Raw genomic sequence first — 12313 nt, 5'->3', positions numbered from 1 at the left:
GTTTTAAATTTCACCATGGGGTTTTTTTTTATGAGATTCTGTTGAATTGTGCTGTGTCTGTGAACAGCATGGGTAATTAAGCCATCCCTGAAGTGTATTCTGGCACTTCAATAAGTTCACAGTGCATTCTTGAAGTAAATGAAACAAGTTTCTGGAGTCTACCTGCTGAAAACTGCCAGCTAGCTCCACCAGCCAGATTTAAGCTGTTCATGCACTGCTTTGTTTGTTTTACTTGTGACTTTATCACTTTACAGAGTGAATTGCAGATGTCTGAAGATCAAAAACCTCCCAGATGCCCGTTGAGAAAATTTAGGATAGAAACCAACACGAGTTTAGGAGTTCTCTTCTGTTATATCATTGAATAAAACCAATTTGTGATCTTTAATGAAATGAGGCAGTTTGAAGGCAGAGAATAGCTTATGCTTACATTGTGGGAGCATTGGAGAAACTGTCTGTTCCCAAATTCAGGGTACAAATTGTTTTGCAGCTAAGGGTCAAGAAGAAAATACCCTTTTTTTCCCCTCTCCATATCCTGCAGGATGCTATAGAACAATTAAGTTCATTGGGGGTGGGGGGACAGGATTAATCCTCTTACGGAAACATCTGCAACTGGTAAATATCTGAGGTGGGAGACCCTCGTAGAACAGAGTGTGAGGGATTTCCACAATGGAACAAACCAGCTTTTATTCTTTCCTTTCTCCTGTTCTCAGCTCTTTGTTAAAGTGACAGATTTTAAGACCCGACATGTAGAAAAAGTGTGTCTGTGCTTAAGGGGCAGATAGGAAGGAAGAACTTCAGCCAAAATGAACATTATAGACCAGACAGAGGATATGCTTATTCAGGATGGGATGAAAGAAGAAAATATCTCTCACGGCATGAGACCATTTCAGATACCTGGAAATAACAGCAAAATACAGTGGAAGTTTCTTCTCAAGAGTAGAAAAGCACGGGAAGGATGGAAGGGGCTGGTTTGTCTCAAAAGGACATTTCCCCAAACACAAGTTAAAATCCATGAATAAATGGTAGATACTTGCTGCTGACTTGGAACTAACACTTCTTTTTGTATTTTTTACTCTGTCATGGTTTTAAAAATGCATGTAACAGATATATATATTCATGTAACAGATATATATATTCAAAAGTGCTATTTTTTATAGACCTTCAGATTTCCTGGCTGAGAAATTACTTCAGAGCAGAGAACCTGAAACTTCCTGAGCCTCAGGCTAAGTGGAACCACATATGATAAACTCCTCTGCAACTGTAATTTTACATGGCTTATTTGGCTTGTGCTTATTATGATTTCTGCCTGGTTTTCTGATGAGTCCAAGCAGAGGAGGCAGATTCTGTGGTAGCACTCTCCTCCAGCAGAGAGTAATCAGTCTTTGCATAGATGCACCAATGTGATAATTTTTCTGTAAGGAAAAGAATTGTCTTGATGTTTTTGCATCAAGGCTAAGTGGGAGGAAGCAAACTGAGTCTGTCTCAGCTGATGTTTTGAACTGACTGAGACTTGCATGCCAGACTTAGGGAATTTATTAAATATTACTTGTGTGGTATATACTATACCATCAAGATTCCTGCCTATCTCCTGCCAAAAGCAATTTCAATTAGAGCATTTTATTTCCAGGACCTCCCATACCCCAACCTTCTCTTCAATGTATTCAATGTATTTGACAGTGGTATTATTTTGTAAATGTAGGCATGTGTTTAGCACAAACTAAACCAGAACTGGCTGTGCTGGAGAAGTGAGAGTTCTCTTTAGGCATCTACTAAAATCGCTTTTTTGCCCCAAGAAGTTACAAAAATTTTTTCTGCTTAAAACTTGCAGTATGTGGCATCAGTGATAAATTGACTTGATTTACTTTAGATTTGTTAAATAACATTTTGTTTCTATTGAAATAGCAATGATGGATGCAACCTGATTCTTTCTAAATTACCCCTCGTTCTCAAACTTCTATCAGCATGTTTAATATAAACTGCTATTATCAAATTAAGATGTTACAATTTAAGAGTGTCTAAAACATTTTGGGGTTTTTTTTCTGTCATATGTAAAGTAAATATTGTGACAGCTGTCTAACTGCAGATGTCTTCATAATCCTACTGGTAGGATTTCATATTGATGAGATTTTTTTCTGCCTATAGGTTTGATTTCATGGATGCAGAGCTGCTGCTGGGTCCCTGCATTCACCACGATTTGCTTGAGCACAACACCAGCCTATAAATGTGCTCCTCTGTCTGGAAGGTGACTCAGGCCAGAAAGTTTTGTGTCTTCAAAAGACTGTGAGGACACAAACAGCCTCCTCATGAGTACCTGAACCCTTAGAGCATCTGAGACTCTGGGTAAGGCACAAAGCACAGCCCCAGCTGGCCCTTTGCACTGGCCCAGGGATTTCTGTTTGATTATTGACAGGGCTCTTGTGAGTCACCTCAGCCAAATTTCCAGCTCAGATGTTTGTCTGCCTGAGATGGGGATGTGAGGCTTGAAAGCCACCAAGGCTATGGTCTGTCTCCTTCTCCTGGAAGCTTTGCTTAAAGCATTCCAGGAAAGAAAAATAATTCTCCAGAGGGTTTTCTGATCCCCCAGAGACTGATTGGTGTGACATCAAGAAGTTGTAGTTACTCCTTATAAATTCAGCAGAGGGTGAAATCAGTTCTCTATTTAATAGTAATTTTATTTAATATTGCAGTAAAGTGTGCTCATTTTTGTGATGCTTGTAAAAAGTTATATTGAAATTAAAGAGTATTTTATATTCTCAGAGATACTGCAAGATGTGCAGAAACAATTTGTCTGTTTCCAGGTTTCATGTCCTATTAAATGTGAGGGAGACTTAGGTACCCCCTTTTAAGAAAGCTGGGCATTTTAAAAAACACTGAAGGACCAGGAAAGGACTTCAGAATAGAGCAAACAAAAATAAAGAATATAGCAGCTATTTCAAAACTGCAGACAAAAGTAAATTCCTGACAGGAATATCCAACCTAGTCAACCTCAATCTGTGGGGCAAGGAAGGATGCTGAGAACTAAAACCTACAGCAGCTGAAAACCAGAAGTAGCTAATAAAGCACAGTTATTAGCTGTGGTTTCTATGATGCTTTAACCCCCCAAAAAAGGCTGACCCAAGAAGCTAAAAATTCCTTGAGACACCATCCACGATCTTTTTACATTACCACTAACACTTTAGCTAATAATTAGGAATTCCTCTGGTTTCCACTGTCACTGTATGAATCATTTGGTTTAAATGTGGGTACCTTAAGTGAGTCGGAATGATTCTGCTGGAATCAGCAAATTAAATAGACCATTTAATCTTCTCAGCTGCATTTACCTGGCTAGAGGAAACGTGGCACAGACATTTTGAATGTTAATGGGAGACTTGTAAAAATGAAGGTTCTTCTTACTTTTGTAAAGGTCAGCAGAATGAATGGTACAATTCACATCTCCTGAAAAAAATGAAAACAACTTGGAAAGTGTCAGAAGTGGAAAAAAAAAGTATTGAAATGAATAAACATATGAAGGAATTAAGTGAAATGGGTACAGAATTTGCTTTGGGTCTAGGGATGAGCAGCAAGTGGGATCTGGATAAGGAAATCAATTGAAAATGTGGAGATAAATCTAGATTGGGAAATCTAATTCTAAATAGACAATTGATCTGTAATATCTCAATTTCCCCCACCTTTATGGAATATGTGGTCACTGATTAACCAGCATTTTAATGAGTATATCCTACACACTTCAAATAATCAGTTGTGAGGCACAGATAAGGAAACCCTGTGAATGTGCTATAATGGTAAAATATGTAATACTCATAACTACTAAATGTTGAAAAACCCTCCACTTTTCCATTGGTAATAAAATAGGCGAACTTGGCAACTACATGAATTAACTAAATATGGGATACATTGAGTTTCTGTTTAAGTATCTCCTTTGAAGTAGTTACTATTCTTTTGTTTAACTGGAAAAAAAGAAAAGAACCAGCTTTGCTTATTTTCTGAGAGTTTCCTTTGAGTGTTGCATTTCCAATCATATTTGTGTTTTGATTTTTTTTTTAAATTATTTGCTTGAATGGTTTGTTTCTGGTTTTTTCTTTTAACTTTTCTTCCATGCAACTGATTCAGTGCCATTTTCCTGCCTGCCTGGCCCCAGGCTCAGCAGCATCTGTAGGTCAGCTTAGTTTTGTGCAGACTGGTGAGGAATTGCTGTGGGCAGCAGTTTTGTGTGGAAGGAAATGCTGCAACTGCTTTATGGGAGCAGATTACATTTCTCACCTGAGGGGCTACCAGTGGTTAAATTGGTTCTGTCGAGCTGTCTGTGGGTTCAGAGCACTGAATTTATTCAAAGTGTCCTTAACCAAAACCAGCATTTCACTTCCTTGCTTGTTGGAAGAATTTGAGCCCATCTGCTCTAAATGAATCTTTAGGGATCATTATTAAAGTGTCAGCAAGGGATATCACTCAAGACTGGAGTGCCCTTGCTCTGATTTCTGTGAAAACACAGACAAGGAAATATTCCCTGCCCCAAAGAAATGAAATGGGTAAGACAAAGCAAACAGAAGCATGTGGAAGGGAATGAATTTGTTTGTAGCCACACAGTGAATAAATCTTTGGCAGACCTCTAGATCTCTTGAATTTTTTGTGGTTGACTTTTTTTTTTTTTTTAATAAATGCAACAGTGATTTGAAATGGTAACCAAGATGTCAGAAATCCCCTTTTAATATCTTGTTATTGGCCCATAGCTGGAAATACCCCTTCTGTCACATGAAGTGATCTTCCTGACCTGCTGCAGCCCATAATCCCCATCACCTGCCCCTCTTCCTTCACCTACCCTGCAGTCTAGGGAAGGTGTGAAAGAATGGAGCATTTCTTAGCTTGCATCAATAGCTGTTTATTGGAGGCAAATGAACTCCAGCCTGAGTAAAAAGGGAGATACTTTGCAGTAGTCTAATTTGTAGAGGTGGTAGCTTCTTTTGAAGACCAGGGATTTGGTGAATTGTTTTTAATAATGAACAGGTCGAGCTATAAATCAGTTTACTTAATGTCACAGATTGGTGAGAGAAATAGAAACAGTGGAGACCACAGACATACTGTGTTTTTATATTGCTTTTTCCTCTGGTTTCCAGTTACCTTTTCTGCATATTTATTTCTTCACCATCTTCCTGTCTCCCATGGTGGTATTTTGAAGTGCTACTGTGAGCCTTTATGTAGGAGGTCTCCACCAAGGCAACTGAGTGAAGCTGTAGAAGAAGTGCCACCAGCTCTGCTTTCTGATGGGACACAAAGATCCCTCTGCTTTCAACCCAGCTGCCTTCCTCTCTCTTTCACACTTGGCACCTTATCTCCTACAATTCTGTGGAAAAAATAATAATTAGTATTGAGAGAAATGCACACATGCACAAACAAATACATTTATTTGTATTTATATATATATATGTAAAGATTTGGGCCAAAATTTACACAGACAAACAGATTTTAAAAGCATCTTTCTTTATAGTGGTTAGGTCCCTGTTTCAAAAGGCACTTTGGGGTTTCACTCATGCAGAAAGTCACGAGAAACCAGCACAACATGAAACGACATCAACCCCTGGCAAAGCTCAAGGCAGTGGTGTGGATTCAGGGACTGAATTTGTGTCCACACACCATGAAGCCAATCGTGCAGGATTCAGTCATGATAGTCCCCTTGTTGGGTGTTCTCTCACATCAGCTGACTGGCTCTGCCTGGTTTACAAAAAGTGTTTCTTTGGTAAAATGACCTACTTTTTCTACATTTAAGCAATGGATTCATTCAGGCATTGTAAAATGTCTAAGTGACCATTTTCAAATTTAGTAGCACCTTGAAGTATAAGTTGTGGTTAAGGTTCCATTATAGCAGGCACTGTGAAAACTCACAATTGTTTTTTCCTCGACAGGAAATTTCTCTTATCTAAGTATTCAAGAATAGCCGAATTTAGGAGGTGAAGTAGTGATGCAGAGAAGAAAATAATCTGTCATGTTGCAAGACAATAGAAAGGAAAATAACTTAAGCCATAGACCTGATTCAGTGTCTCATCCAGAATTAAACATCAAGACTTGAAATTGCACTTAGTAGAAGCCAAGGAATAAAGTAGAACTGTCCACCTTAAATCACCTTTCTGCTTTTTGTGGTGCTCTGTACTTTTCTTTCCTGCTGTTTGGTCCCAAATATCAGGATATTTGGGAACAGTTGAGGAACATGGACTTACACTCTGTCCTAGTTATGTGCTTTTAAATCTTCCTATCCTTTCCAGCATGGAGACTTCTGTTTGCTTATTTTATGCTTGACTCTGCCCTTTCTGACTAGAGAAGGTCATTTAGGCTCCCTGTCCCTGTTGCTCATGGGCAGGGTATTTTTCACTTTGCTTTTTGTATTGCCTTGTGTAGATGGTGCTTTTTACTGCAGCACCTCCACTCTGAGCCAGCTGCTGGTCCTTCACCTTGTTCTGTGCGAGGGTCTGTGCTCAGAGCATGATTTTTTCCTTGCAAGTTTATCTGCTCTTGCTCTCTGCATGCCTTGTTCTGGGTTGGATCTCACCTATCTGCTTTACAAACCCGAACCTCTCCCGTTGGCTGGAGTGAGCCACAAATGTGCTTTAAATTAAGGAACTTTTAACAACTCCAAGTTGTGTGTTGATGTGTGAATTCTTGGGTCAATAACACGAGCATGCAGCTCATATTTTGCTGCTTAACTTGTCGTCCAAACCCTCTGTTCTGTCATAGGAGTCAGGGCAGTTCATGGTTGGCCTTGTGTTAACTCCTGGCAGGAATGTGTGTCTTCTGTGTCCTTCCCAACCAGACAGCAAAAGCTCCACCTTTCTTTTCTCCATCCTGCTCCCTGTGAATAGATTTGTTTATTGGCTTCACTGTTGTTACTCTTGCTCCAGTGCTTGACCAAATTTGTAGACTCAGAAATGTAAATGATGCTTTTTTTGCCTGTTCAATCACAATTTCTGTTCTGGTGTGTGTTCTGCCTGGCTGACCATTGGTGCTGTACTTCTCATACATTTATTAAGGAATAGCAAAAGAGACAGAGTCTCTGAAACTATATTCCCTCCTTGCCAGGGACATTGCTGCAGGTTCTGCTCCTCTCCATTTAAGTACACACACAAGCTGGTTTCTTGGCCTCTTCCATCAAACTATTCCCTTTAAGACTTTTCAATTTTACAATATAGCTAGAAAAAATTAAAGAGTCCTTGTGAGTAAACTCCTTTCTCACTGTTTTCTGTAGCTCCTTCCTTGTTAAAAGAGAAGAAGGGCTGAAACCACACAGGAATTAATTAATGGTGGGGGGATGGCAAACCAGGAGCAGGAATACAAAGCAGGGAGTGCCATGCAATGCAGTGTGAAGAGTTTCAGCCTAACAGCATTGAATGCCTGAATCAGGAACGGGAGGATTTAGGAGGAGAAATGTTCCTCTGTAGAAGGTCAAGATTCCCCTATGTATTCTGTTTCTTGTCCTGTGCTTAACATTGATAACACCAGAAGGAAATCCCTTTTTTCTCCTTCACCTACAATTCTGTATTTCACTTACAAGTACCTTTCAAGTAACAAAAGTAAAACAAACCAGTCTCTGGTTACTCCTCTCTTTAAATGCAATTTTTTTTTTTTTGTTCAGATAGAGTAGGGTGATACAGACATCTCACCGAGTACTGTCCTTACACATTGTGAATCCTGAGGGCTTTTTTGCAAGAAAACAACTCTGGAGATAGATTTTCTTGTTTCCAGCTCATGAACTCAACTATGCTGATCTTTCCACTGGCATTTTAGATTCTTCTCCTGATACATATGTTTTGATATTTGCATGACATCTGCTAGTACAGAAAACCAGGTGTGGTGTGATGAAGACAAGGTCTATGTTACTTGGCAAGTTACATAATCTTAAAATCTGTCATAGGAACATAAAGTATTGGAGTTTAAAAGTGGAGTATTTGTAAGTCTAGAGTAGGTGTTTGCTTTTGTTTAGAATTAAATGCTTGGATGTTTTCACTGGATTTTACTGGAATTATAGGCATTCTGTTAAACCCTTCAACTTTCCCACTTGGTTGCTTCATGAAATTCCCCAAAGTTTTCCCATCACATAACATGGTGGGCTTTTCTATTGCAGCTCTGTTGTGCTAGACTTTTCCCCAGACAAACGAAGTCTTTGTTAAATGATATCCAGGCAGGGGAAATAGGAGATCTCTGTAGCTTCTTTTCCTGGTGTTAACCAAAGCCTAGGCTTCATTACTGCCTCTTTGAAGAAATGTAAGAGAAGCAGTTGCTAAAATTGCCAAACAAACCCAAAGTGTAATTGCTGTGACGTTTGACTTTCTCAGCTGTGAAGACAAGTATGTTCTGAGACTGGACGTGTGCTCCTGCATGGATTAGGGAATAAGTACAAAAGATGGGATGGTCTCACAAACTGAGAGGAAAGGGAGCTCTATAAAAAGCAGACAAGCCCAACCACCAGGGTGAAATCTGGGCTTTGAGGGGTAGGTCAGGTGAGGGGGCAGTTGCAGCACCAGCTGCATTCGCACATTACCGAGATATTTTGTGTGTGTTGTGCTGGCTGTGTCAGGCTCTGCTGCTCCTGCTGGCTCCCCAAAACAGCAGAGACACCTCCCTGGCATTGCCTTGGCACCAGCCAGGCTCCCAGCAGCACTGAGAGGCAGGAGCAAGGGTTGTCCAGGTGGCAGTCCAAGAGGATGCAGCTTTCCTAGTTCAGGGTATGTAAGACCTTGTAAGGAAATAGAAAAGTCTGCTTTGTTTACCGTCCTTTTTCCCTTTCCCTTCCTTTGTTTTATTTTTTTTTTCCCTTTAGTGTGTGCAATACACATCTCCTTTGGAATCTGTCCCAAATGATGGTGTTCAGCCTTTTCGTGTCATGCCCACCTGCTATTTTTCAGATATTTCAGAAAATTACTGGTTTCACAATAGGATTGCAACATATGTCAGGGGGACAGGGACACTGGGACAAAATTGGAGAGGGAGGAAAACATAAATGCATCCAGAGCTGTTATTTCATGTTAATATGCAGATGTTTTTTGTTGCATAAAGACGTGGGGAACCATGTGGAACTTGCTCTCCTCACTCCTTTTGTCCCAGTCCTATTCCCCAGTTTTGCATTATGCTTGGTTGTTGCATTTCCTTGTAACCGAGAGTGTGCATGATCCTTGAGGCACCATCTGTTTGCTTTGTGCCTGTCTGAAACACCACCCTGGGACCTGGCACACACGGCCCCTGAATGCTCTGATGACACACATTAAAACTGAGGAACAGGGCAGTTCTGCACGTCCTCGATGCTCCTGGATTCAGGGTATAAATAGTGAATAGTTTTATTCAGTGAATAAAACAAACTCCAGCCCAGGGAGCTCTTGAACGCCCTGCAGTCAATAGGAATTGGTGCTGGTTTGGAAATGTAGGTGAAGATTGCAACAAGGCACGTGTGCTGTTACAGAAGGTTTCTGTTTGGAGTATATTTGGAAAGAGTGAGAGTGTATTTTCTCTTGTAATGCAGTGTGAAGACACAATTCCTATTGCTCATTTCAGCTGAGTTAGAATCTGACCCAGCTGTCTTTGAGCTGCAGCTGAATTAGCTCCTGAGTCAGTTATAATCCACTTCTGAAGTGTGATAGGAATCCCATTTTCCCTGACTCATGTTTAGCCCATTGTCGGTAATTCAACACGATCTTCAATAAAGATATGACAAACTCAATTTTTCCCCATTACAATTGCCTTCTTAAGCAATAACATTTTTCTCGGGCTGTATTTTTCAGTTTGTTTTGCACAGCCCAAAACTCAAAGCCACAAAAAGAATAATCAACAACATTTAGGTCTTTTAGAGTCCACACTTTGTGAGGCTGTGTATGTCAATCTCCTTTCCTATAATGCAGTAGAGCAGAGATGAAGCATATCCAAAACAAAGATTTTTCTAATATTTAAAGAGAAAAAAAATATATTTTAAACCACATATTTTGTGAATCAAAGCTGAATTCTGTTTGCTCCAAGCTTTCCATTTTCTTTCAAAAAAACCCCTGCTCTGAACTTTAGCTATTAAAAGGATGAAGCATCGCTGTGAATGCTTGTAGGAAGAAAAAAATAGGACACCACTTGAGGGCAGCAAATGCTCAGCTTCTCCCTGACAATATAGCGAAGTATCATGAGGAGGCAGGAGACTGTACTTTTATTTTCCATTCATTTATCGTGTAATTTTTTACTTGTTTTTTCGAAGAGTATTGTTTCCAAATAATTGCACAGATAGAAAGAATTCTTTATTTATTGCTGTAAAAATAAAAAAAAAGGGAAATTTTGTTCTGGGTTTTTCTTTTTGCTTTGGAATTCAGAAAACATACGAAGCAAGGAAGAAGGGATCCAGCAGTAGAAGCTAATTTTCACCAAATATGTCCTAGGAATTTTACATGCCATTTGTGCAGTCTTCATGCTAGAAAATACAGAAAAAACATGAACTTGGGAAGAAAAAATTTCAGTATAAAGGATAATGTGAGATCATGCAACTTTCAGATACCTAAAGAATGAAGACAGTGTCAAAATACACATTTGATATGTCAGATTAAATCTGCACAAGAATCCTAGCATAGACTAAATTCTTACAGAACTTGATTTCACAACCTTTTCTTTTCCCCAAAAATGCTCAGTTTTAAAATGCAGCAAAATGATAAAACGCAATCCATCATCTGGAGTTAAATTTATGCCTTTGTGCTCCCTTAACAGTTTTAGAATTTAGATGCCAAGCAGAGATCTTTACCAATTAGGGTAACAGGCTGATCAGCCAGGAGGTTATTTGGGAACTCGATGGAGAAGCCCATGGGGGTTTTTTGTGATTCATTGTGATGATGGAGAAGTGCAGGTCTCAGTTTAGTTTTTCACTCTCTTCCCAGCTGACTCATTTTGCACCTTTCTTTGTACAGGTGCTGCCTTCTCTGTACAGACCTTTTGTCCTCATTGAAGGTTTCCATTCCTCTGCTCTGCAGTTTGAGCTGCTCCCCCTCAGCCCCTCTCTTCCTCATCCTCTCCCGAGCTCCTTTCCCATCTCCTTTCAGCTGGAGTTCTCCTCCTCCTCCTCAGGGATGGGAACAACCAGAGTGAACCAGAAATCACTTCCACCTCCTCTGCTCCGTGCTGCAGCATCCCCAGCTTGTTGTAAGATGTCAGGGCAGGGATGTCCTGCTCAGCCCCGCCAGCTGTGGCTGTGTGTGAGCATTTTGGGACCTCTGAGTCTTGTACACAACAACCTGAGCAGATTTTCACAGAGGCTGCAAATATCAGCACTGTTTTAATCTACATTTTTGTTAACCTTTAATTTCTGGTCAAAAGCACGGAGTTGCTGGAGAGTTCTAGTTTTAGGGTGGTATTTATTTTAATGTTAGAGAAAAAGTGAAGTCAATTTACCATTTTCAGAAACGAGTGAAAAGCATAAGCCAACTAAAAATATATCTGCATACAGAAATAAAATTCAAATTCAACGCTTAATGCAATTCAGCACCATAATAGGCAATTTCAGTTCATGTGAACAAAGTTGATGAGGTTTAATTGAAGGCAGGCTTATGTAATTGAAAATGTAAAAGGTGTCTTACCTGTAGGTATTGTCATTGGTGTTACCTCTGCTCTGTTTGTCTTGTCTGAGGTCGTATTTTCCTGTGCATGCACAGGAATTTTGAAAGGGGATAAATGTCTCTATTTCACAGATGTAAACCCACCACTCAGAAACACCGTTGGTCAGAGTTTTCAAGATTTGGCACTGCTTTTGCATTTTTAAATTTTCAGCTTTTTAAATCCAATCTGTGAGAAAGAAACTGTCTCTTCCGCAGTGCCTTTACATCGCCCCTCCCATAGAAAGTAAAATGGGGCTCACAGACCACTCTTCTAAAAATCAGGGTTTATCTGTTTCAGATAAAGTCTGCAGAAGCTGGCCATTACTAAAATGCTGCTTTTTTACCCTATCTTGCACAGGAAATCTGTTTCAGAGCCAGAAATACAGATTGAATCTCAGGACTTCTACACCTTTGGTTCAGCAGCAAGGCCATCTGTCACTTCTAATTCCTGCTATGAAAAAGATGATCTAGTTATCTTTGATGGAATAGTTCTGAATTTGCAAGCTACATTTTTCTCCTTTTGCTCAATTAGATTTTCCTCCCCTCCTACAGACTGGAATCTCTATCTGAAGGCTCAGCCTTGGATAAAGCTAAACCCCAAAAGAATGATGCCTTTTTAATGACCGGCTCCCCACTGGATATGATACAAACTTGCAAAACATGCTAGCTCCTCTCACCAAAGCAATCTTGACTTTGTTCCAAAGGGGAGAGAAAACAGG

At 39.9% G+C, this 12313-nt stretch overlaps 1 long non-coding RNA gene across 1 annotated transcript in view; it reads left to right on the top strand.

The window, feature by feature from the left end:
- LOC106853539 (uncharacterized) overlaps window positions 1–12313 on the top strand; it is a 119338-nt gene that overhangs the window by 16306 nt on the left and 90719 nt on the right. Inside the window, exon 2 of the long non-coding RNA XR_015801860.1 lies at window positions 2143–2340. This is a non-coding gene — a long non-coding RNA (uncharacterized LOC106853539). The remainder of the gene's footprint in view (window positions 1–2142; window positions 2341–12313) is intronic.

The sequence above is a fragment of the Sturnus vulgaris genome, chromosome 2, assembly GCF_052056855.1.
Source record: "Sturnus vulgaris isolate bStuVul1 chromosome 2, bStuVul1.hap1, whole genome shotgun sequence".
In the NCBI taxonomy this organism is placed as follows: Eukaryota; Metazoa; Chordata; class Aves; order Passeriformes; family Sturnidae; genus Sturnus; species Sturnus vulgaris.
This window is presented reverse-complemented; position numbering and strand designations above follow the sequence as displayed.